This window comes from Bombus vancouverensis, chromosome 8, assembly GCF_051014615.1.
Source record: "Bombus vancouverensis nearcticus chromosome 8, iyBomVanc1_principal, whole genome shotgun sequence".
Lineage (NCBI taxonomy): Eukaryota > Metazoa > Arthropoda > Insecta > Hymenoptera > Apidae > Bombus > Bombus vancouverensis.
Window position 1 is genome coordinate 9,673,870 of NC_134918.1, and position 25,493 is coordinate 9,699,362.

The following is a 25,493-nucleotide window of genomic DNA, read 5'->3' on the forward strand; positions in this document are numbered from 1 at the left end:
CGACGGTTTCCGGCGCGAGGAAATTGGAATCCATATAAAGTTCTTAAATTAGAGTCCCGGACGAGGATGTAAGTTGTAACGTTGCAGCACTCGAACAGGTCCAAGTTTCAATTTCAGAGGTTCCTGCAAGTCAACCTCGCGTCGTCGCCTCGTTACGAGCACAGTTTCCAACTCATCCACTCTCGGCCCGCCTGTGTACCGAACGCGATTGCCAAAGGTTTTCACTTGAAAAGTCGAGACTCGACGATGCGGATTACTAACCGAGAACAAATACAACGGTAAAACTAGACGCATCAACTTTGTGGGGCCGGCGATTCGATTAAAACTAACAAGACGATGCCCGAGTTTCTTTCATCGTTCGGCTGTGACTTATCGATTGAAGATCTTCGCTTTGGAGTCGATAGTGTCGATAGATCACATACTATTTTGGTATTTTTAACCAGTCACGTGTTTTTAACCAGTATACTCGTGAAAATATGTCACACTCGTCGTGAAGAAATGGCAACATTTTGTGTTATAACAAGCTCTGTTAGCAATAAAATTAAGAAATAAAACAGTCGTTTCATTATAACTCACCACAAACGTAACAATCACACGTACTGTGTGTTTGACGAGTATACCTTTGACGACACATGTTAGGTATTTTCAAAAAGCTAACTTGATAAAACCGGTTGATAAAACCGATTCTTGGATTATTAGGCGAAGAGAAAATGAAACGTGCAACTTTTATTTTTATAACAGCATTGTTAATTGAAATTAAAGTTAATGGAGTATTTCTTTCGTAAATGTTAGAGGTAATCACGCGGGAATAACAAACTATTCAAACAATTTGTATAACTGAAACGAGTTTCATACGATTTCACAGAGTTATGAGTTACTGCTCCGGAAGAATCGACAGAAGCTTAATTGGGACGGGACTACGGCATAGTTTTAATTAACTGTTCTGGTAATTTGTAATATCAATTTGGAGATCGACGCGGTCGGGATCGCATCGAAAAACCTAATTCCCTTAAAACTCGGTACGGACAAACCATCCGACGCTTTTGCACGGCTCGTAATCTGTTTGGTTACGTCTGACCAATTTAAATGCGCTTCAAACACGGTCGAGCCTGAAAATCCATTTGAAAATAAGAGAGCTAACAAACGGAATTTCCAACTTTCGCCTCTGATTTCGTTGGATAGTGATTTCAGTGTCTTGATCAAATTACTTTGTAAAAATATTTCAGCAGCCATTAATTATTGTTTAAAACGCAAAGGGAATTTTGATTTTCGGTTGAAGCTCAAAGTTCAATTATGCGAATAAAATTACGTTTTTTAGATTGGAATATATCGGGTTGCAACCTAACAAAATCCATCTCCCAATAAATTTCTCTGCATAATCTTACGATATGATCTTCGATCCAATCACGACGCTTTCAATCACAAGTAACCAAAAATTACATCCATAAAAGTTTATTTTCTAACAAATTCCCCTATACAATCATACAACCATCGATCCAAATTCGCCCACGTAGAATGAACTTCTTCTTTTTCAAACACACCCGAACACAGTCAATCAAATCTATTCGCTGATAAATTCCTGCAATCGTGAAACCTTGAATCCAATCAGAACATTTTCAATTGCGAATAACGGAATAACCAGAACCACAATCGTACGAAGACAAAATTTCTATCCTAACAAATCCCCTATAGATGTAATCACACAACTTTCAATCCAATCGCATCTTCCACCGCGAACGATAAATCAACTTCTTCAAATCCATTGAAACTGATAAATCCCGCGGATCACGAAACCTTGAACTCAATCACATATACAATTGCGAATAACTAAAACCACAGTGATACGCAGATAAAACTTATATCCTAGCAAATTTTCTGCAGGCGTAATTATACAGCTTGAAATCCAATCAAATCTTCCACCACGAACAATGAACCAACTTTTTCGAATCTATTTGCCTAATGATTTTCTCCAATTTATGAAACCTTCGATTCGAATAACGCTGTGAATAGCGAAACGAATAACTGTAACCTACATCGGTACGAACACACGTGCATCACACGTGGAAACGCAACGTGAAAACAAGGTAGCGTTCGAATCTGAGACGATGTATAAGCTGTAACTCGCGAACGATACCGGCGGTGTTTTCCGTTTACGGTGGTTCGGGAGGTGAGCGCGGAAAATCGATACGCTCACGCCACTCCCTAGCAAAATAACCAAGTTGGAATTTCTGACCGAGCCTCGGCAACGACATCGTGTTTATGCAGATGCAGCCACCCGGAAGCGTAGCACACGGAGCAATAACGTGTAATCGACCACTTGCCATGCCTCTCCACCTTCTTACCATCCACAAGATCGAGCTTCGACGTATCGACCCCATTCAAACACCCTTACACATGACTTTCTTCGCCTTCGTGCCTCGATACCGAACGCTGTATCGTTCAATTACGCGGTGTATCGAGGAAGGACAAGGTTGGAGGAAGTTGGCGATTGTTTGAATAAAAGTTGGTTGGTGGAAGGCAAGATAAAGTGGAAGTAAGCCTATTTGCTTTTAATCAGGAAATGGGAAATGAGTTCGTGAGACGGTTATTGCGGAGAATTTTAAGGTAAAAGGGCTGTAGTGGTATTCTATGTGGAGTAAAGTAATTGTGAAACGCCGTCTGAATTTGGTAAAGTGGAATCGAAGTTTGTTGGCTATCCTTGCGCAACATTGTTAGTGAGATTCTCCAAACTGCGAGTTACAAGTTATTGGTGTTAATAAATTTTCCTACATAACGGACATTTACGTGTAAGTTTCCTTGAATATTTTTCCATTACACGAAGGGACAGTTGTAAACAATTATTCAAAGATATTGTACAATAATTTACTAATACATTTAATTATATTTCATCGTACAAACGAACCTCCACCATCATCACAAACAAACAGTTGCCATATGTAACAAATAAAGGTTCAGTCTTTTTCAGAGGAAGATACGTAATTTGCAATCAAAATCCTTGAATATAAACCATAGTATTTAATACAAACATCTGCATGTTTTTCTACGATATCTTACAAAATTAACATCTAATAACAAGTAATTCGATCCATTGACAAACTAACCAAACAAGATCCTGTCAACCTTTTTCCAAAAAGGTTTAACGAAATAAGTAAAAGGTAGAGTTTGCAACTGAATTCTTCAGATCTAAGAGATGTTCTATTGAAATGAAACCTTATCTATTTGCCGGATTATCAAAGCACAGTATCGAAAGAGGAAACGAACCGACTGAAAGTGAAACGGAATAGAAAATTCTCGGTTCGGGCTGATCGTGTGCTTTCTGGCGGTACGGTGCGGTGCCATAATAGCACCAATTACGAGCAATTTCGAGAATTTCGAGGCGCGTAACCGGGGAACTGATTAATGGGTACCGACGGTGCTGTGGTGTATCGATAACTTTACGCTGGATTTGTCGATGCGACGAGTATCGATGTAAAAGCCCGGCCTTTCCCGGGCTGAAAACACGGTTTCGAATTACGGGTCAGGCTCGTTGCATCAACGGAGCGTAAAAATTACACGCGTAGAATGAAAAGCGCTCTAATAAACGCGATTTCATGATAGGGGGAAGCAAATACGAAAACCAGCCAGCTGAATGGAAATCACGAGACTCGTCCAGCCATTTTTTTCACCTACCATCCTCTTTTCTGGGCATTTCTCCTTTCTTCCTTCTCTTTTTTCTTTTCTTTTTTTTCCCCATTTTTCGCGAACAAATCGACACAGATGGTTAGCTGAAAGGTACGCGCGAATAACGCGATGATAAATATCGAAATACCTGTCCAATAAACTTTATTGTTACGATTAACAAGCTGTATTTCATTAACGATGTACTTTCATTATAAATTATTGAACGCTGTTTAAGTGATTAATTTTGCAATACTATGCACACATTTGTCTATTTTCTTATTTATAAGAGTTGATCGACGATCTCGGATATTTATACAAATTCACGTTTCTATGAAGTTAATTAAAAAAAAAAGATGGACTTCGGAAAATTGTTTTGTAATTTTGTCCATGTAAACTATACTTTGTAACAAATATACTGTGCTTCTGATAATTTATACGTCTCTGCATATTATGTACGTTCTCTGCATTTTCCCAGGAATCCATAAAAATCCGCAGTCTATCGACTAACGCGACAAAACTAGAAATACTTGCATTTCTCTGAAAAAATTCCAAGCTGAATTCTAAGAAAACGAACGTTTGTAATAGAATTGTTTCCTTCACTTTTCTGATTTACAAAATTGATCAACGTGGAATATTTCTAAGTGACGTAATTCAGATCACTTGCGATACTTTTATGAAAGCGTGTGAATCGAGGGTCAGTCGCATTCCAGACGAAAATCTTTACGCGATCAACTGTGACGGTATATTCTATTGTGTTGGAAACTAAGTGATTGCGGATTTTGTGATTACCACCTAATGACAAAATCCGCAATCATTTAGCTGCCAACGTTGTACTGTTAAGTCAGGCATAAATTATGCAAACGATGTTGTACGCGATGAAGGTACACTGGCGAGCTTCGGTGGAAGACGCAACTAATTTTATTCATTAATCTAATGGGACAAAGCTGGCCTAACGTAAGAGTGTGACTCACGTGTAACGCAAAGCTAACTTCAATTTAACTCATTAGCTAGCAACTAGAAGAGTGTACAGAGTACAATTACACAGAGGCGTGGGTTGTGACGTGCGCGCACGTTCCTATGTCAAAGAAACGTTGATGCTTCGAATATATCAAGGTAAAACAGCGTTTGCATGAAATTTTTTAAACGAGGATGCTCCATACAAAATCCATTACGTACCACTTAAATACCATGCTGAATGCCATTACATGAAAAACTATTTGTTTTCCAATTCGTTGAATTCGTCTACGAGTTACGAGGTTACGTACCATGTAATTGATAATAATCGTGGCCATATTAAATGCGTATATATTTGCAGTAAATATCTTGCAATTTCTACTTACGTGCATTCCCACATTAGTTGCGAATCTTACCAGTATAATTACGACGATCGTGTCTCGCTACGCTGCTACTGAAATTTCAAAATGTCTCGCGTAACGCACGTCGTATATGGAAAAAAATTTACCACGATAATTATTGAAATACTACCGCGAGTCACTGCAAGTATATTTGATTCATGATATCATTCTAACGAAAGTATACGGCGCTCTAAAAGTATCCTCAGGGCATAAAAGGTTAATGACCCGAACAAATCCTTCATTTCGGAAACTGGCTATTTTCTAGCGCGCTCCTTTCGCAAGATAGAAACTTGTCGGTCTCAATGAAAATACCGGTATCCATTGGTGAGAACTAATAAAATCGTAATAGCAATAAAAAAGAGACAATTACGGGTCGAGATAAATTCACGGATTGCCGGGACCGTGAAGCACGAGGAACTTTTATTGGCCATAAATGGCACCGAAGAGCAACGGGGTTCTTTATAATTCTCTCGCCGCTTCAGAACCGAGTAATAATCGAGATTTAGAAGGTAAATGAATACGACATGGCACAATACGATCATTTACGTCGGTGTGACGCGAAAGAGACGAAGTTAATGGCGTTCGTGGACCACGGAATTGGCCGAGGAAGCGGAAGAACCTGCCATTAATTATATACGGAACACTGGTATGAAATATCACCTCGGCCCACCACTTGCAAGCCTCTCCCCACGCCTCCACCCCAGGTCTACGTTGCACTTCGAATTGGCGAATTTTGCAAAAATTACGCTTTCCATCCTCAGTTCGCGTCCCGGTTGAAAAATGCGCGCGGAGATATTGAAATTTGCAAACTTGGAATTCCATTAAAAAGTACGAAAATTAGGAGAAAATGACGATTTCATATCAATTGGAATCCCTATTGGGATTCTCCTCTTTTTTTGCGACTCAACCTCGCTTCGATCGAGGGAAAGAATTTCTTTTTCTTTTTTTTTTTTAATTGAGGCAATTGAAATCTCTGCGTGGAGATTATTTTGCAGCGTTACGCGCAGTAACGTTATACGTTGTCAATCGAACTACAATTACAACGGGGATGTTAAACGTATGAGAAAAGTTAAATTTATTTTGATAGTAAGTTTGCGTAATAAGATACTAAATGACGATGAAAATGAAAAACCCGGTTTCTGAATTGTTTAATTAATTTACTTACCTGTTCTAGCCTATTTTTTAACGAAGCCTTTGGAACTTTATGCGAACTATATACAAGTATTTATAATATTTATATAGACAAAGAGATTTTAATGTTCGAAGAAAATGTTTGGCAGAGACTTAAAAGGAGCAAATCAGACGTATCGATAGCGAGTTTCCTCAAACTTGGATCACTCAATGACACAAAGAACACAGAAAGATCGAATGTATAATGTTGAAATTATTAGAGAAATCAATGTGAATGTAACAAAATGGCCAATGAAAAGTCAATAGGATCGTAAAAGTCAACGTAAGTTTCCTTTCATTCGATTGGCTTTTAAATATTATTTTGTAATAGATGGAAGGAGAAGAGCAGGTCGTCGCAAAGACGAGACTCAGACGCCATTATGACGAGAGTCCGTAAAAGTGATCCCGTAAGAGGGGATTATTATTCGCTGTGTCACGAGGCGAAAAGGATATTCGATCAAAGCGGATCAAGGGCCAGACGCAGATATGTCCTTGTGCTGTCTGCAGAAGGGCGAATCTCGATAGACGTGGAGAAAAAATTAACAGATGTTCGTGTGTCTGTCGCTAGATTAGGGTGAATGACATTGTGGAAAAAGAAGAAGAAAAGGGTAAAATTGAGTCTCGGAAATATAGCCTTTTACCGGTGGGTTGCTAATTGCAATTTCATAATCTCGAATATTCAGGAAATCCTTTAATACGTAAACTGTTACTTCTATATATTTTTCCCTGGGACCCGCGATAGAATGAAATTATGCTACGTCGTAACGTTTCATTTTTACAAAATGTCACATCCCGCTGTTTTCCTTTGACAATATTATTTCTGTTACCTAAGACTATGCGGGCATTAGCAGCAATTTACTGTACAACAGTTTCGTCGCTCTCGCTCGTGTCGATCAAAAGTTTTGTAGCGACATATGCGTCTTAGAACATTTCGATACGAAAATGCCTCACGTAGTTGTTTTGCCACAAAGGATTAACACTGTACGATGCACATAATGTAATAAACAAACTCTGGACAAAGCAATTCCGCTGCTACGTGCAACCTACAATCGGCGACAAGTTCAAACGTTTCGGTACCCCCCTCGACCAGTATAAATAGACGACCATGTCCTCCAGACACAATCAGTCGCACGAATTAATATCAGTATCGATCAGTATCAGTCAGTCAGTCAGTCGAGCGTATAAGTCTCTGTCTAGCGAATCAGCATAACAATTAGTGTCAGTACCGCAGTATCGCGCAATCTCACAACGAATATCATTGTATTCTATATTTTAAAATATTTGTAAATATAATTAATTAAATTAACTCGTCTTGTTATTATCTTAACCAACAACACGTCACATCGTCTACCACAGTTTCTAATAACAAGAAGTTCGTCCTAAAGTCGCGTTATCCAATGCGCATACGTCCATATAAACCATAGAGATATAGCGTGGGCGTGCTGAAAACCTGATATTGCAATGGAAAGAGAACTCTGCATAGAGATCTCTTGTGTCCTTGTCTAATAATGCACGCGTATTCGTACAGTAAATATGTAAACGTAACAGCAAGCAACGAGCGACCTCAATGTGCATGCCTGATTAGACCTGCATATAAGGGGCTTATATGCAGCGTTCTCTTTCTATTCCTACATCTGAACCACTTACACTGTAACAGATAACTCGTGCACTCGTTTCTTATATCTGTACGATGGGAAATAAACGAATGGCCTTTTCGTGAACGACGAAACGGTTGCGCGACAAATTGTTGTCGCTAGTACCCGCATAGCCTGACATTGTTGACGATCTTCTAGTCCATAAAATTTATCCCGCTCCAACCTATTAACTGCGGAATTTAGTTTCAGAAATCCCTTACAGGATGCGCAGGTAAAGCCAAGCAACGATGAGTATACACTGGTCGAACGCAGAGCAAATGATCGTACTATAAATTTTACGAAAAGAGTAAAGCAAAACGAGGAAGGATTATATTTTTATTCGATGAAAAGTTGACAATTCGTCGTTGGAAAAGGTACATTGTTATTGGAAACTTAAAAATTGCCAAAAAATAATAAAATTGGTAAACAAGAAAAATTGAGGAAGAACAATTTTGAGAAATTCGATTGATTTCAGTGTGATATTGTTCAAAGCAAGGTGGTAGCACGCCTAGTGGCACTTCGCAGGTCGAGCACCAATAACGTGGCTGCTTACGGATTCTATTTTTTGATCAGACGGTATATCTTCGAAGTGGATTCGCTTTTGATGCTGTAGCTGGTATAAAGTTACATCAGCCGGTATAAAACACAGAACAATTCGGGGAATAACCAATATACGTGTCAAAGAGAACAATCAAACAACCAAACTTTTTTTCATAAAATACATAATAGGTTTACTGAAAGCATAAAGGAAACATACCACTAAATGTCATTTATATTACTTTTTACTAAAATTTTCGATTTTTATAGTAAATGGTAATTTTTTATTTTACACGATCAATATACACGTCAACCGCACCGAAATAACTTTGCATTGACGTGTATACACGTCGAACCCAGTTAATTGGTTAATAACTCTAGTTAAATAATCTGGTAACGTGGTTTACCGACGACCAGTTACCACCGTGCTAGTCGACCCGTGAACTTCATTCTGCACTCTTCCTGCCCCGTAACAACGTCTTTCGATAGGGAAAATCGACTGGAACACACGGTATTAGAGAGCAACGTGGAGTGCATTAGTGGACTCAGCCGCAATTCGGAATTGTCGCGACCATTAGGCGGTCAGTCGAGTGGCGGCAACTTCGCGGGACAGCCAGTCTGGTTGCATCACAAGGCGTAAAAGGGCCGCGGTTCCACGGCATGTTCGCACGTATTACGAGTTTCGTAATAATGGCACGCGCGCGTGCAAATTGCGCCAACACCGATGTTTCTCTTTCTTTTTTTCTTCTTCCCTTCTTTCTTCCTTTCTTCCTTTTTTCTTCCTCCCCTGCTGGAATGGGACTGGGGGAAATTAAACAAGCCTCGTTTACCACGAAACGACCAGCCGAGAAAGAAACTGGGACGCGTAGCTTTGTGTCGCGACGATATTCTTTACCTGGCTGCCTATTCGACGATGGTAAGACAAAAAATCGTTTGTTCTCACGCTCTGACGAAGACTAATTGTCTTTAACGTGTAGGATGATTTACGATTGAAGATATTTTCTTCGTCATTGCCACTTTTCGTCCAGTTTCTGTCCGAGTGGAATTCGTATTGATATTTATAATGACGGGAATTGATACACTATGAATTTCTCTTATCCATCTTGAACTATTTGCCGAGGTAAATCTTGCGTTGCTAGAGACGAATAATATTTTCAGGAGAAATACCGATAGTAATTATTAACCAAACGAGCCATTGTATCGGGTGAAGTTCATTATCTTTTCTCCTAATGTTTCCTATTTTTATAATCTCTGAACGACGCTTAAAACGGTCCATATTCGAGTAACATATTAACTTGAGTCGGTACCATAAAAGATGCAAAGTTTATCCAGGAAGTAGTCGAAGCCCGTGTGCGATCTAAATTTTAGTCTCCATTTTTCTTTACCGAACGTGGATTCGCGCTAGAATAGCGGCCGCAATGTTTGCAGTGTTAAATAACATTTCAGTCGGTTGAATTGGCTGTATACACAAGCTGCGCCGAACTCGAGATACAAATGTATCACGTACGAAGCGTGTTTCCTCTCAACTTTTATTTTACCCCGCACGATGTAACTTTAACTTGCTCAAAGGTGCTTCCAGGGAATTTGCAGCACGTGCTGCGTTTTCATGCTTCCGGCAAGAAAATTAATATCCTACTAAAAATTAATTTCCCTGAACATCCGGAGGAGTAATCAAAAATTACGAGACACGGAACGAAAACAACTCTCGTCAAATTTCCTCGTCTTTTAGATAATAATTATCAAATTTGTCTACTTTTTGGATAACAACGCTCGTGTACATTCTGTGCGTTATATAAAACATTTTTATAAAATAATCTTCGTTTTTTCTAGAAAAAAATGCAGACCCGGACAAGGATTATTCTTGCACGAGCCTTTAATCAGCTTTGTTCATAATTTCAGGAAGAGAAATTATCTGAAGACTCGTAACGTTTGCAAACATAAAAAAGTATCTTAGCACTTGATAGTGGGTCTGGTTAACCAGAGCAATGGATAAAGATCGAAAGAAACGATTCTCTGTATCCAGAGAAAATGGGGCGCGGAGATTGCACAATTCAAATCGGTTGTCTACGTAAACAACCCACGTGAAAACCGCCCCAGTAGACAGAAGGTGGAGTAACAATGGCGAATGTGCAACTGTCGCGACTGTTTCATCTTACTTTCGGCCCTCGAGAGTCAATGCGAAAGAGATCGGATGAGACGCTTTGTGGAACGCTGGAATAATGAAGCGGAACTTCTTCCGCGGAGGGAAAGATACGACTTTTCGCACTGTTTTTTCCGATTTTTCGTTCCGTTCCTTGACATAATGAAAGGAAACGAAGAGAACGTACAGTCGGTGAAAGTTGGTCTTCGAGAATTAGTGAGACACGATCCAAAAGCAAAGAAAGACAGCGATTCCAGGCACATAGAACTTAGGTAAAAATTCAAATTTCATTTATAAGATTCAGTCGTATGGTATCCATTCAAAAATCTTTCTTAATATTGTTCTTTAGAAAGTATTTTAGAAAATTGTGTACGATATACGATTTGATAAACAGGTTTTATAAATACGTAATTTCCTACTTTTACTTAATGCACATATATTACAAAGAACTTTCAACTTTGTACACTGGGAAAATTTGTATAATACGATCGATCAACTTTAAGCTTTTCAACCAAAACATGTTGTTTCAGAAAGGAAACTTATATAGTAGTAATCCGCAATTTTTGCTTGTTATCCGTTAAAATGACGTAAAAAGTGATTTTCATATTAACAATATTGCATTAGCACTGTCACGGTACGTAAATGATTTTTGGAACCTGATATTCGCATGGCTCCTACGAGACATTCTAAATACACATCATTCGCTGTTATTTAATATTTCAATTTACGATCTCGCTACATCAGTTCTGTCAACTATAGCTCTATCAAGTTCGACATTTCATAATAATATTGCGCCGTGTTTTTCTTTGGTATATACGATCGACAAGAATAAAGGAAGAGTAGATACAAATTTGTCAGCGAATAAATTACGATCCGCGCGAATAGAATGTTTGACGAGATAGAAAAAATAAAATTCATCAGGATATAGCGAAATTGAACGGCGTTGAATGAAATTTTCACTCGACTGCCGTGGCGAACGCAATTTCATCAGGTGCCGCCTCAAAGGCTTTCGAAAAATATTAAAATTTATACGGCGATAAGTTTAAAATTTACATACTATTTTGTAACTTCTGCCACGGCCACGGGCACCCCTTATAACTTCGTTTAGCGCCGGAGATGAAACAAGTAATAGACTTGGTGTAGAGGTAATAAAAGTGTACCGCGGAATAAAAATTTCAAAATTTTATCTATCTCGCGCCCTTCCCGGGGACAATATCATACTATTATACCGCCATCTAATCTACATGCTTTAACACTGTGATAAGGAACAGGCAATTCATCGGGCGAACGCACAGAGATCAATTCGTCGCCTTAAAATCGTGAGTCAAGAAACATTCAGGATTCAGTAGAAAAGAAAAGAAAATGTTGTTTGTATATCAAGATGTGAATTACAAAGGAGAAATCGTCAGATGGAATAATAAAAATTAATTCAGAAGAAAGTAGGAAGAGAGGAGAACAGGAGAAGAAGGACCAAAGAAGAATAGAGAATAGCTGCATACTTATAGCTTTATATTATATTTTTGTATTTTTAAATTTTACGTTGTTGGAGATTCATATTTTATGTTTCTGTTTGCATTTGTATGTTATTGAGATTTAGACACTGAGAGAATGTACATACACAAGTATGTAAAGGTGTAGAGAACATAAGAGATATATACACATAGCGAGATTGAATTTAAGTTGCAGGTTTTAAGTTTAAGAAAAAATGTTCAGAGAAGCTTGCTAGTTGGAAAGGTAAACCATAAGTGTTAATCAAAGAGAAATATAACTGGAACTCTAACGGGAAGAGGGGAATATTCCATGAAAAATAAACGAAAGAATAAAATAAGTAAATTGGACAAATAAATTCGTAACGTTGAAACCGTGAAAGTAGAAACATTAGACATTCGTTAGAAAGAAATATAATTTACGTATTGAAACTCGAGTTATAATTTATAAAGGAAAATTTATTTAATTCACGATCGTATAAGAAGGTTTGTTCGTAAAAAAATACTCTTCAATTTTTCTATCACGTTTGAATCTATATGCTTTCGCATCAAACTTTTTACTCAAACTTTCTACTAAAATCAGATTCGTAAACTTTATTTACTTGCATACCTGAAGATCTCGGAATACATGAATAAAACCGTTCGCGAAAATTCTCAAAAAGAATACCCACGATCAATGTAAATTCTCCAAAACACAAGAAAAGAGATTTACTAGAATGGACGAATAGGGGAACCGAGAAGTCCGCAGAGTCCATTCGAAATTCCACGGGCGAACAGATCGAACGAGCGATCTGCGAAGCCATCGACCGAAGGATCGCTCCATAACCCGACCTCTAACCTCCGTGTCTGCATTTATATTTTCGCTGCACTTTCCGCGAACACGGAACCATCCCTTTGTACCGCAACGTCGTTCGATTGCAGCAGACGTACGAAAAGAAACACAGTGGAGAAAACAGAGGAACGATGGGAAAAGTGAATGACCTGGTAGATTCAAAGATTACAATGAAAGGCTTTTAAAAATAAAACTTCAAAAAAACAAGGGGTAAATCCACGATATTTATAACAAGCTAATAATATTTGTTTAGTTAGTTCAATTTGATTAACGATAATCTACGCGGTTGACGTTATCAATAATTTTTAAATGTACGAGTCACTGACAGAGACATGTATTTAATCCCACAATCAAATGAAAAGATAGTTCTGATATGAAATTGTTTGATATCTAAATTGCGGATTTCTACGCACGATAATTATATATATAACATCTATTGTTCTATTTTTATCTCTATCGCATCTATCTATCCTATTTCTTTAACTACGTTCGTAAAAATATAAAAATAACGTTGAAGTTTAAAATTCGTTTTTCTACAAAGAAACGAAGAATACGACTTATGTTTTCAGCTTGTGATCTTCGTAATTAGATAGAGTATAATTTAATGTGATATCAAACTGTCAGGTACAAACTGTCGAAGCGACATTTCGCATGCGCCAACGTTAATACAACACCTAACAAGCGAAGATACGAGGGCAAGAAAGATACGAAAGTTTCTGAAGCACGCAGCGTCGCCATGCAGACGACTAGAGGAAGAGACAGAGAGTCATAGAGGGGATGTTGAGACCGGAAAAGGGGTGAATGCGCGGACGGAGGGGTCAGTGGCTGGAAAAAGAGGGCGAGAACCGAACATTCTCGACGTCGTCGTCGTCGTCCGATGAAAAAGTCGTTGGCGGCGCCCGCCGGTCTGGCCAATATTTTACTATCCAACACCAGCCACCCCTGACTACCCCTTCTGCATCCACCCCTCGCGCCACCATTATCCGTGCCGTTTCTTTCCCGTGGCGTGGCCAATGGCGGCGAAAAAGAGGAAACGAGTCGAATCCGACCGAATGGGATAGAGAATACCGGAAAGTGTGGTTAGGGGTGGAAAAAGGAGAAAATTCGAGGGAAGGTTGCGCGGAACGCTCGATGAAAACGCCCCCAGATCTTTCGGTTTCTTCTCTCATCGCCGATGATGCAGGATGCACCAGAATGAACTTTTCGTTCGCCACTTCGCTGTCCAATACGAGCAAGTAACACGCTATCTGGTTTTTTGAACAAAAACTGATACTTGTTGAAGGTGATAACACTTATTTTCGTGAATTTATCTGTTAGAGGCAGCTAGTATAAATAATTGCAAATTTCCAGATAAATTTAAAAGAATAGAGTGTTTAGAATCGTCGTTATTCTTTGTACTCTAATTTGTAGATTCGATCGGCATGGCTTCTGAATAATTGAAACGGTAATCCGAATATCACGAAATGAAACTTTTATGTACCGATATCGACTTAAATTTATAACAACGTTCAACTTAATTTCATCACTATCAAGGGTATTTTCTTCTATAGAAAATTTAATTTGAAACGAACCGATAAAGTGAGGCAAATTCAGGGTTGCAACCCTTCGATTAAGTGCTCGAACCTTTGCTTCTCTCCCATTCTCCGTAGTGCCATCAAAGTACATTTTGTTCATCCATCCGGCATTCTCTTCGGACGGGCGGTGCCTGAGTTTCTTAATTCGAATTATTTCCCTGGTGCACCCAAGTGCGCCCATCGCTCGATTATCCGTACGGTCTTCGACAAAACCTGGTCGCTCGCGACTAATCACCCGATCCATCTTCCTTGGCATCTGCGCTCCGAAATAATTTTCCCTGGCTCGCGAATATCCCGAAATACTACTGAATATCATCGATGCGATTTTCATTGTAGACGAATATTATAGAGCTTCGCCAGACTGAAACAATAGCAGAAAGCGTTTGCTTTCAATTAACCCGCATAGCCAGTACATTCCGAGCGCTTCCCTCGTAACGCGTACGCTGGGCTAGTTCGATGGTAATATAAATTAAAACGCCCTTAATCCGTCGATACGACTCCCTCTGGGCTCTTCGTTATGGTTCACGAGCTAAGGATTCAGATCAACTTTTTATGATCGCCGAAGGGCTCTTATATTCTGGTCTGTAACGTTGGTTACGATAAAAAATTAACAGAAAAAAGAAACATTTTTGTACGAATAAAATACACGGGATGGGACAGGAACTACTTCGACAAATTAATAACTCTAGTAAAAAAGTTTGGGTAAATAAATATAGTTCGAAGAGGGTACACTGTATACGTACTTAATAATTAATTTGTATTCGCCTGTATTTTTAGAAATTTTTAAGGCATCTTCGATCTTTCTCAAAACGAAAGTCAACTTCTTGCACAATGTCGTAGATACAGCGAGGAAAAGATCGCGTTTCGGAGATCCGAAAATTTAGAAGATCGAAAACCTGAAAGTTGGAGGATTTGAAATCGCGAAGCTTTGGAAGTTGGCAAACATTTTAAAAACTTGGATACTTGGAAATGTGGATATTTGAAAATGTATACATGCGAAAGTTTGGACATTTAAGAATGCAGAAACATGGCATTAATGGAACGTTAGCTCTCAATGTATTAAGCAAAGTTTATGAAGTGCATCCTTGCGGCTCGGGGAAATTCACAACCGACTGGACAACTTGATATTTCGCGTTTCAACTTCCCTTCCGTGGGACCCGTGGAAAATTCGACGTGACCGGTCCTTTCACGATGGTTCCTCCGGCAGTTTTCCAAAATTAATCAATCGCGATCGATCGCGACCGCCCACGACGAATTTCCGATACTGCCCGGTGAACGTGACCCAAATTCCTGATAATTCAATATACCCGCGTACATCCTCAATATATGTCCGTGCATCGGCCCAGACACGCTGCACCGTGTACACCGTTCACGTACTCCCTTCCTTATCGATTGCCTGTTTCGAGAATTTGCCCGATTGCACGCCAAGATTATTGCCTGGAGTTTTCATCGCAAACAGTCAGCGACTGTGTATATGGTGAGTGGAAGTGGAAGTTATGCGAATTCTAAGATTTCGTAACAATTTTATGGGAGGGATTAAAACGAATAACATATCAAAAAAAAAAAAATATATATAATCCGAAGAGAAAAAATAGTTGTTACATACTTTATAACATATTGTATAAAAACAATGGATAAAGTGTTGTATAAAAATTACTGTATAATAATAATAATAAGATTCTGTAAAATATCGTATAAAAATCATACAAATTCCTATATTCTACGATTCCTGCTATATCTATGGACAATTATCCATCTACTATTTATTTTCGAAATTTTTACTTATTTCTTGTTTTCCACCCATAAAATTATAGGATCCTAAGATTTTCTAGAAAACTGTTAATATATCATTTTTCAACGAGCCTAGACTCTGAAATCTGATACTTTCTCTAATTATGGATTCTCTAGCGTGAGAATTCACCAGCCTGCATGCTAATTATCAACCACATTTTTCCGTTGTAAACTACAAACTTTCTTAAATCCTCCTTTTGCTTCAACTTTTTGCCTAGAGCCTTCCACGTAATTAAGAACCACCACAAGTCACAATATTTTAATTCAAACGTTTTCAAATTTCTAATTCTTCAGAATATTAAAGAAATATCAAACGAACGAATATCTAAACTATCATCAACTTCAGACTATCAACCAGAATTCTAATTTCTTGGTATAAAATTATTTAAATATTACATAAGTAAGCAAACCTAGAGTATCAAACTTCTCTCGTTTCTAAACCATCGCTGATATTTTCGCGTACATTATCCGGAATCAAAGCAGCATCCAAGGCCATCGATTATCTAACGTTTCGATCGTTACATACAAGGCTCAACCAAGGATAACACGAAAGGTATCACGATTCGAGGAGATTCTTTGGTTTGGCGTGGGTGTCGAAGATATTTACAGGTGCGTGTCCACCTGCGTGTTCACGGAGGTAGTCACGCTATCCTGGTAACACGGCGGCACAAGGAAGGGGAGTACTTATCACGTTCTGGGCTGGTTCGTTGGTTACCATCAACGCGTCGACCATGTTACAATTTTATCGCGGATTATATTCTCTAATGAGGAAGGCGGTCCTTTTATGCCCCTCTTTTACGCACCGTTCTGTCACGCGACAACCCCTGCAAACCAACCCCGGCTGCTTTTTTAAAAACCGGCTCGTTATTTTCTTGCGGAAATTTAACAACGTCCTCTAACCACTGCTGAGACTTCGCCGTGTATTTCACAAGTTTCGTACACGCTTCGCTATTAAGCGATTCTGAGACAGTTCTAGTACCGGTGATATTAATTTCTTTTTCTTTTCTATCGGGTTAAGCGATTAAGGGTGAAGCAGTGAAATAATGCGTGAAAGTTGTGGTCACGCTATGTTATAGAACGAATTATGTGTAATGGAAATTTTATACGTATATAATTAGCGAAGATTTGGAAATTAGAAAATTCGTAAGATACAAGTATTTAGGTAGTTTGATTCTTAAAAATTCGGAAATTTCAATATTGAAGAATTTGAGTTTCTGGTTGTTCGAATATTCAAAAATTCAGGAACATGGGATTAATGGAGCGTTAGCTCTTAATGTATTATAAACAAAGATTTATAACTTTAATTTACGTATTTGCCAGATGCAACTCCGCTGTCTTATTGTATATGGTATTTATGAAAGTTCATGCACGTGTTACGAAACTACAAGCTGCAGAAGTTACACCATTTGTCTGATAAGCTGCGCTAAATTGAATAAACAAGAGAAACTTATCTGTACAGATACAGATACGATTGTATTCGATACGAAAGAGATAGGTGGCAAGGAAATAAAATCATAACCTACGGAAATATACAGTTCAGATTTTTATATAACGATGTAATCGATTTCACGTGATCTCGTGATGCTTGAGATCGATCTGCAACAAGTTCCTGTCTATACTTTCAGTGGTTCGTCGACGACATCGGAAAGGATGGCAAAGATTTACCAAAGCTCAACGTGAGAGTGCCTACAAGCGTTACAACGTCTATCGAAGTTCCCGTCCTAACAAATTCCAAGCCTGGAGTTCGCTCCTTCGTTAGAACTTCCTTTTACTCTTCAACAAGTACAAGCAGTTCCACGAGTTCTAGCAGCCAGTCAACAATATTTTCAAACTTTTTCCTTCCTAACTCCAGTAAATTAATCCACGATTATTCCCCTCAATTTCATTTTGTACCACTAACCATTCCCGTGACATTCTCTAAGACTAAGTTCGACAACTTAACCGAACTCGGTTTATTCGCTTATTGTCAAAGAATAAGAAATACAACGATCAAGGTAACGTCGTTCCGAGTTTCAATTTCTAATCGAGAAAACTCGAGAATATTAGAAATAATAATCATCGGATCACGATCATTTTCCTATACCTCTGAGGATACGTTAACTACGTTAAATCGTTTCATTTTGCACGCTGTTTTCCACGATGTCGTCGCGACGAAAGCATACCGGCAAGATTCCGCGAAAAGTTCTCTCTACGATGATCCTGCGTGGCAACATTTTCCGCAACAATCTTCGTTTCCAGAACGTTCGAGTTATGTGCTCCGTGTTTTTCATGCCTTCCTTTCATCCCCTTTCTTCGAGAAACGATCGCGCCTTCTTAGGCAAATACTAGACTATATTACAACATGCATACTATAATATGTCTTTGATACGAAAAATTCAATCAGCTTTTCTTTGATCTTCTACAGTGCTGGCTCGAACAACACGGAGGGGTTAGGGACGCCGACTGTCCGCATAGATGGAAATCCGCGTAGTTGAGAACATCCTCCCTCATCCGTCACAGAAGACCGAAGTACATATCTACATATACATATGTATTCTTCCATTGCTTGAACATATATTTAGACACATATATAATATATACATACATACGTACATACCAATACGTACACATACCTTACATATTTTTTTATTGTCGATATGGAGAAGAAAAAAATGGAATTCTACTGTTCGAAGGTTTAGAGATATCAAATCTCGTACGTAGCATATTAAATAGTCAGTCGATTACGTTGAAATATTTCAGAGACAAGAGAAATATTACGACACTTATCGTTAGACGTAAATTGTGAATTGCGACTATATGAGAACATTTCGCTTTTCTAAATGACATATCGGTCTCTTAAGCTATTGAAATTATTATTATACACTCGAACAAAGTATCTTAATAATTGATCAATTTTACTATAAAAAATAATTTGACCCCCGGGGTTGCAAACAGCTTTCTTTTCCTTCCATAACGTTCAAAAACCGTGTTAGTTAGCTGATTGGATATTTAACGATTGGTTAGATCCTTTCTTTTTCATGATCCCGGATATTTTCTTGCCAAGTTTATTGGTTTTTCCTTAGCGAACAAAATACACCGGCTTATTGCGAATAAGAAGCGTCCCAAGATCCTATCGAGCACTGATTCCGCAGCATTCGAGATTACATACTATGAATAGAACGTTTCAGGTAAGACGGCTCCCCTGTACTTTCACGATATTGGAAAGCTGATCCCGCAAGACGATATCACTGAACGTTTAAAATTCACAATCAGACGCTGGCGATCTTTTTGTCAAGCCTTGTGCTAAAGCTACCGGTAACGCAAATCAAATTCCTCTTTTCTGATAAAAATCCATATCTCTCGAAATATTCCTGATACTATTTAATCCCTCAGCGTATATCAATGCAGGTAAAGGTTATTCGATTCATTTCAACGTCTTAAAATCCAATCTTCAACTCTGCGTAGGATAATCGAACTTAGTCGTATATGAGCTTTTCATAATCATTTCTATCGTTTATCGTTTTTATCGCGTCAAACGTAAAACAACGTTTTAACGTCTTCTAAAGGAAGATAGTCAAAAGATAAGCGCATTAATTCGTCGCGGTTGATGGTTAAAAACACCGAAAATTCAAGATGGAATGTTCGATATTAAATCGAAGATCATACCTTTGCACGGTATAAACTTCGATTGATGAAGGTCTTCACAGAACAATGGTTCATAAAAGCTTGCACAATGGAATATACAAATTGACGTTGATTTCCATGACAAAAGAAATTCTCACTTTTGTTCCCTTATACGATAGAAGTTTCTGTAATATCGGACTATCACGTTCGTATTAAATTCCTGGATGTATTAAATTTTTCCATCTCGTCTTCAATTTAGTCTTCAATTTATAAATTATTGGATTGGCAACTAAATGATTGCAGATTTTGTCATTAGGTGGTCATTGACAAAATACGCAATCGTGTTAATAATAATATTTTCGTAATTATTGTCATGATAAAAGTTTTATCGGGCGTGTGAAGATCGTTTGCACCGAGTGATAAAGAAATATATACGCATATAATTTTGAGTTTAAAATTGCAAAAATGCACGATACAAAATATCCAAAGTATAATACCTGCTACAATATTGAGATTCCATTTGTTCAATCAAGTTTATAAAAATACCGATGAAATCACATGTCTGATACCCAAAAACCACAGAAATCAGTGTCTTCGTCGAACAAATCTTTGGAAAATTAGAAAAGCATCGGTCTAGCGACGATACGGATCGCGAAGACAAAGAAACCGGGTGAAACTTCGACATCGGAAGTACCAGCGGCAATTTAAGGGTTGTCGGCCCGTTGAAGAGCCACGCGGCGAATAAAAGCAACCACGTGCACCTGACACCTTCGAGATTCCCTCGACTTACCGTACCACCGCGAACTCCTCTCTCCGTCTCTCTCTTGAGGTTTCAAGGATTTACCTAGTACGGAGATGGTTTACGGATTTCGCCAAGCTACCTAAGGATCCGATAATCTCCGGCGATCTCGAGTGAATGGGAATTTAGCGAGATGTTGGATCGCTGCTTCATTTTACAGAACAATGGTGCTTAGATCTTGTTTTTTATTCAGGAAATTCGGACGAGAGTTAGGTTGCATTAGGTTAATCCCCAACTACAGATATCTGGATTTTTAACATATTTTATTTATATTACCTTTGTGTACCGTAACGATACGATACTTTTACAATACGATTTTTATTGTATATATTATATACAATATATAATTTATATTATAAAAATATTATAAAAATTAAATATTGGAATATTTCGGCTAATTTTAAACAGTCTATACTTATGAAACTTTCAAAAACCGTAGAACATCATGTAGCTTAAAAGTTACGTACTTTTGTACGTATACTTGTATGTCTTGACTCTCGTTTTATTTAGCTGATGTTATACGTTATATTATATAGAGAAAAATTTTCTAGTCGCTTTTATATTTAGTGGTTACATGCCTGCTCACCCATTTATTCCTGAATAGTTTTTGCGGGTACTCGGTTCCTTTAAAGTCTGTGCGAAAAACAAATTTGCAATATCACCGGTACACGGAGCAAGAAGTGACCTATGAATATGTCTATTTGGCCCGTTCGCGGTTACACGAGGCCATAAAGTAGACGTTGAATACGATGTCGAGTAAAAATTCCTCCAATAAAATAACCAAAAAAGCAGCTTTTCTGACTAAAATACTCGAACAGGCATAAAGAACTCCCAAGTGCATAAATTCCATGCATGTGAAACGAGAGGACGTTATGCACTTTTCAAAGAAACTAGCACTGTGTACGTGTGTGCGTACATCTCTCTGTGTGCAGATATTCTTTGCGCTTCCTAAAAAAAGGCCAACGTAAAATGCATCAATTTTTCGAAGCAATGATCATCAGTAAATACAGATTTTTATTAATATTGATTTAATAGAAATTTAATTTATGCTTAATCGTGTACATTTTTTCTTTTTACATTGACAATTAAATTTTGGATAGGAAATCAATTTATTCTAGTAAGGTAATTTTTTCGAATTTCTTCGTTGGTCGATGCTCTTTAATAATTTCTTCAAAAGTTACGACGTTGCAATTTTGCTAGTACTTTTCTAAAAATCGTTTCTATTTTTGTTTCTGGCCAGGAAAAAGTAGTCGTGGGAAACCTAGCGTTCGAAAACTGGTTCCACATTTTTGGTTCTTCATGGGCTCGTCTACAAATAAAGAAACGTTCTACAACTCCTAATCCTCTTTCTACTTCTCGTAATCTCCCGATCGGAAAGAATCTCTTTCCAATGGAAACATTCCCAGGAAACAGACCGATCCTAACTTCCACTCTCTTGAAACTACAAATTCGATAAAAAAGAAAAAAAAAAGACGAGCTTCATAGGAAACGACACGAAAATTACGCGAAGATCCAGCGAAATTTTGTAATATTTATTTCGTTGAATGTAAGAATCTCTGAAACGTTATTCGTAAGTTTCATATACAAGGAAACACGCGCCACGAAAACATTGGTGCGAGTTCAACGAGCGTGATCGAATTAAGAAGACGTCAAAGACGAGGATCTCGTTTTGAAAACGCTAAAGTCGCTCCTCTTACGCACTCAAATAACTCTACAAATCATCGTATCTTCTCAAAACGAGGGAAACCTCGAAAAATAGTAAAACGTTCAAAGTAATGCCAGTGTAAAGTACAAGATCGCTCTTCGCTTCTTCCATATATATCTCGAGTAATTTAAGTAAATACCATCAAGGTAGCTTAGGGAAAATACAGAAAATTAAAGAGAAGCTAATATACAAATGAGAAAGTCTTTCTTCAGCGACGCGACATAACATCATACGTTCCTTGAGAAATGTTTGAAAAGGGCTCCTTATCAACGATCTTATTCGTAACGCGGTGCAAATAATAACAATAAATATCTAAACTAGAAAATTCAAAAGAAGAATCGGTACGTAAATGGAAATATATTTTTCCCTGAGAATTTTTAAAAACAGACAACGATAGACGGAAACACCCATTCCTAACATCCTTAACGTATCGATAATAAGTCAAATCGAAACTTAAGACAAAATTACTCCAAACGAGAAATGCTTCTCCCTGAGAATTTTTAAAGTAAAAACGAAGAACAATCGGTTGATAAGATACATCTAACACGCTACTAATCAGAAAGAAATGAAAGAGAAAATCTTTTCTCTGAAAATTACCAAAAAAAAAGAAACAGTCAACAGAAGAATCCTTTTCTTAACAAAAATTACAACGCGTTATAATGATAAGCATAGTAAAAAATTAAAGCGAAGATATACTAAGTAAGTAAACCTTCTGTTCGCGACACGGCAAAATTTTTACCCTAAGAGATTTTAAAAACGGAAAGCAATCGACAGAGGGGCCCATTTCAGCGAAAATTATTCATAACCTCGGTAATAACAAGTTAAGCGACTGGAGTTGTGGTTAAGCGAAGATCTTGAAATATGCAGGGCGTGGACATGGCCTAGCAAATGCGCGAACCGTTGCGGCAAACAAAAGCGATAATTGAAAACGCGTGGACACGGGGGATAATTAAAGGATGACAGACGGCTGAGTCATTTGATGATACCCACGCGGGATAGAAGAACGCGCGTGAGAACGAATCGCGGATTACGACACTCGACCGAGGCTTTAACGGCTATTAAAAACGAACTTCGGAGAAAGGATTATGGGCTGGATTACCAGCATCTCTCTAGTATAAATACTGACCTAGATACAGTGTAGTGTTCGCTTGATATTTTTCGAAAAATCGCGAGCTAACGAGATCGATTAGAAACAATGGGATTCTTCGTGTCGCTAGCGACGTTGGGTTATGAAATGTAAGGTTTATTCGCGTTTAAACTGCTAATAGATTTAAGGAGAATATTCGCATTGTGATTTCTTGTGCCTCTGGCTCATGTTCGCATTTCTTAAAAAATTTTCTAGCTTTATTAATAATTGATAAAACGTTTTAAGTTGTTTCTTGAAGTTTTTTCGTTTTTTATGGATTCTCTATGGTCGTGTCTCGAGTTTTAATGAAAACATATCTGATAAATGCAGAGAAACCTTCGGAGATCTTAAGAAGGCGAAGCTAAATTTAAAACTGACTACTAAGGATTCCAACTGCGTCTCGTAAGTAGAATCTACATTAATAAACAACGTTGCCTGTTTAAACATCTTCTGCAATCCTACGGTCGTTTCAAGTACATGCAATTCTAAAGTTTCTCGATTTCTTATCAAAATACTATCGTCAAAGATATTGCATGCTACATAAAAAATAGAAATATAACGCTTTAACTTTTTTTATTCTTAAGTGAAAGTACTTCTCGTTGAAGCATACTGTTATCAAAGGAAAGTTTCAGCAATTGAAAATAACATTTTAATGATATTCATTAAAAACTACACAAACGAGAGTGAAACAAGGTCATGGCGATCTAGATCTCACGAATACTAAACGTCGACAGGAGTAATCTGATTAACACGTATGAAACACCTATATACGTACACAAGGAATAGGCGGCGTTTTAGTTTCTCGTCGTTGTGTCAGGGAATTTAAATAGAACCGATAACTGACCCGATGTTAGGGCACGAAGAATATCCAAGATAAAATGGCCAGTGGCTAATTAATTTAAGAAAACGGCTACGAGAAGTTGGCGACAAATAAAGCAATACAAATGCAAATCATCTAGGAAGAGGGTGAGAGAGAGAGACGTGATAGCACATCCAGATTGCTCGAAATATTTTTCACAGATTGAACCTATACTCGTTGTTTTTTATGCACTTTTTCTGTTTCGTTTTTTATTTCTTCTCTTTTCTGTTTTTTGTATTCTTTTTCCTTTTTTTTCTTTTTTAATTTCCACGGCCGAAAACCTCTTTTTCCACCGCACGAACGCCCCGAGACGAAATAAATCCGACGACCTACATAAAACAAAATCTCGTTCGGCCCGATAGTGACTCATTGCAGCTTCGCGTGGAAAGAAAATAAAAAGGAAATTAGAGAAAGGAGGAATAAATAAATAAATGAATAAATAAATAAAGTTAATGAAACGAGTGTATCAAATCACAGATACAACGCCTGTTCCCTGGTTAACGAGCTATAATTTTGACAAAGAGAATCAACAGTCCTGCCCGGCGATCGCATTCCATCAATTCGTTTATCATTTTCCACATACCGAGAGATACGCATAGAAAATCTTAATTTTTGGCTAATCCTTCTTCGGTCAAGTCAACTTTATTAATATTTTGTTAATCTTCTAACTCTTTTACCATTTGGTCGTAAAAAGGAACGTAAACCTTTCGAAAGCAGGTGACAGAAATCCACGATGTTTTTCGAAAAACAGAGAATAATATTAGTTTGAGACTCTTAGATTAGTTTAACTTAATTAATATTACTCTGCGTGACTCTCTTTAGTTGGGATTTATATTACTTAAATATTAAGAAGGTGATAAAATCAAGTAAAAAGTTCCAACAAGTAGAATTCGTTTGCCGTGTAATGAACTCTACAACTGCTCTTGTACAAAACACAGAAAATCTAACTTATCGTGTTTTTCACTCGTGATCTACGTATAACACAAATCATTGTTCTACGTTGTATAATAAATTTAGAAAAAGAAAGAATAAAAGCTTAGTAAAAGCGTGTTACAAAAAGTTCATATTTAGGAGCATTTAACTACGTAACTTCACTGGGAAACTCGGATTTTATGTAGCCGGAGTTAGATTATAGTTGGAATAAAGTATGAGAAGTACACAGCGTTCAGCACAATATCCCTGCAGGCTTCTAAAACCGTGCACCTTACACATTTCGCACAT

General features: G+C 37.8%; 1 protein-coding gene across 1 annotated transcript in view; it reads right to left on the reverse strand.

Annotated features, from left to right (window-relative positions):
• Positions 1-25,493, reverse strand: part of Cow (Proteoglycan Cow) — a 236,698-nt gene that overhangs the window by 198,385 nt on the left and 12,820 nt on the right. The gene's annotated exons all lie outside the window — the stretch shown is intronic.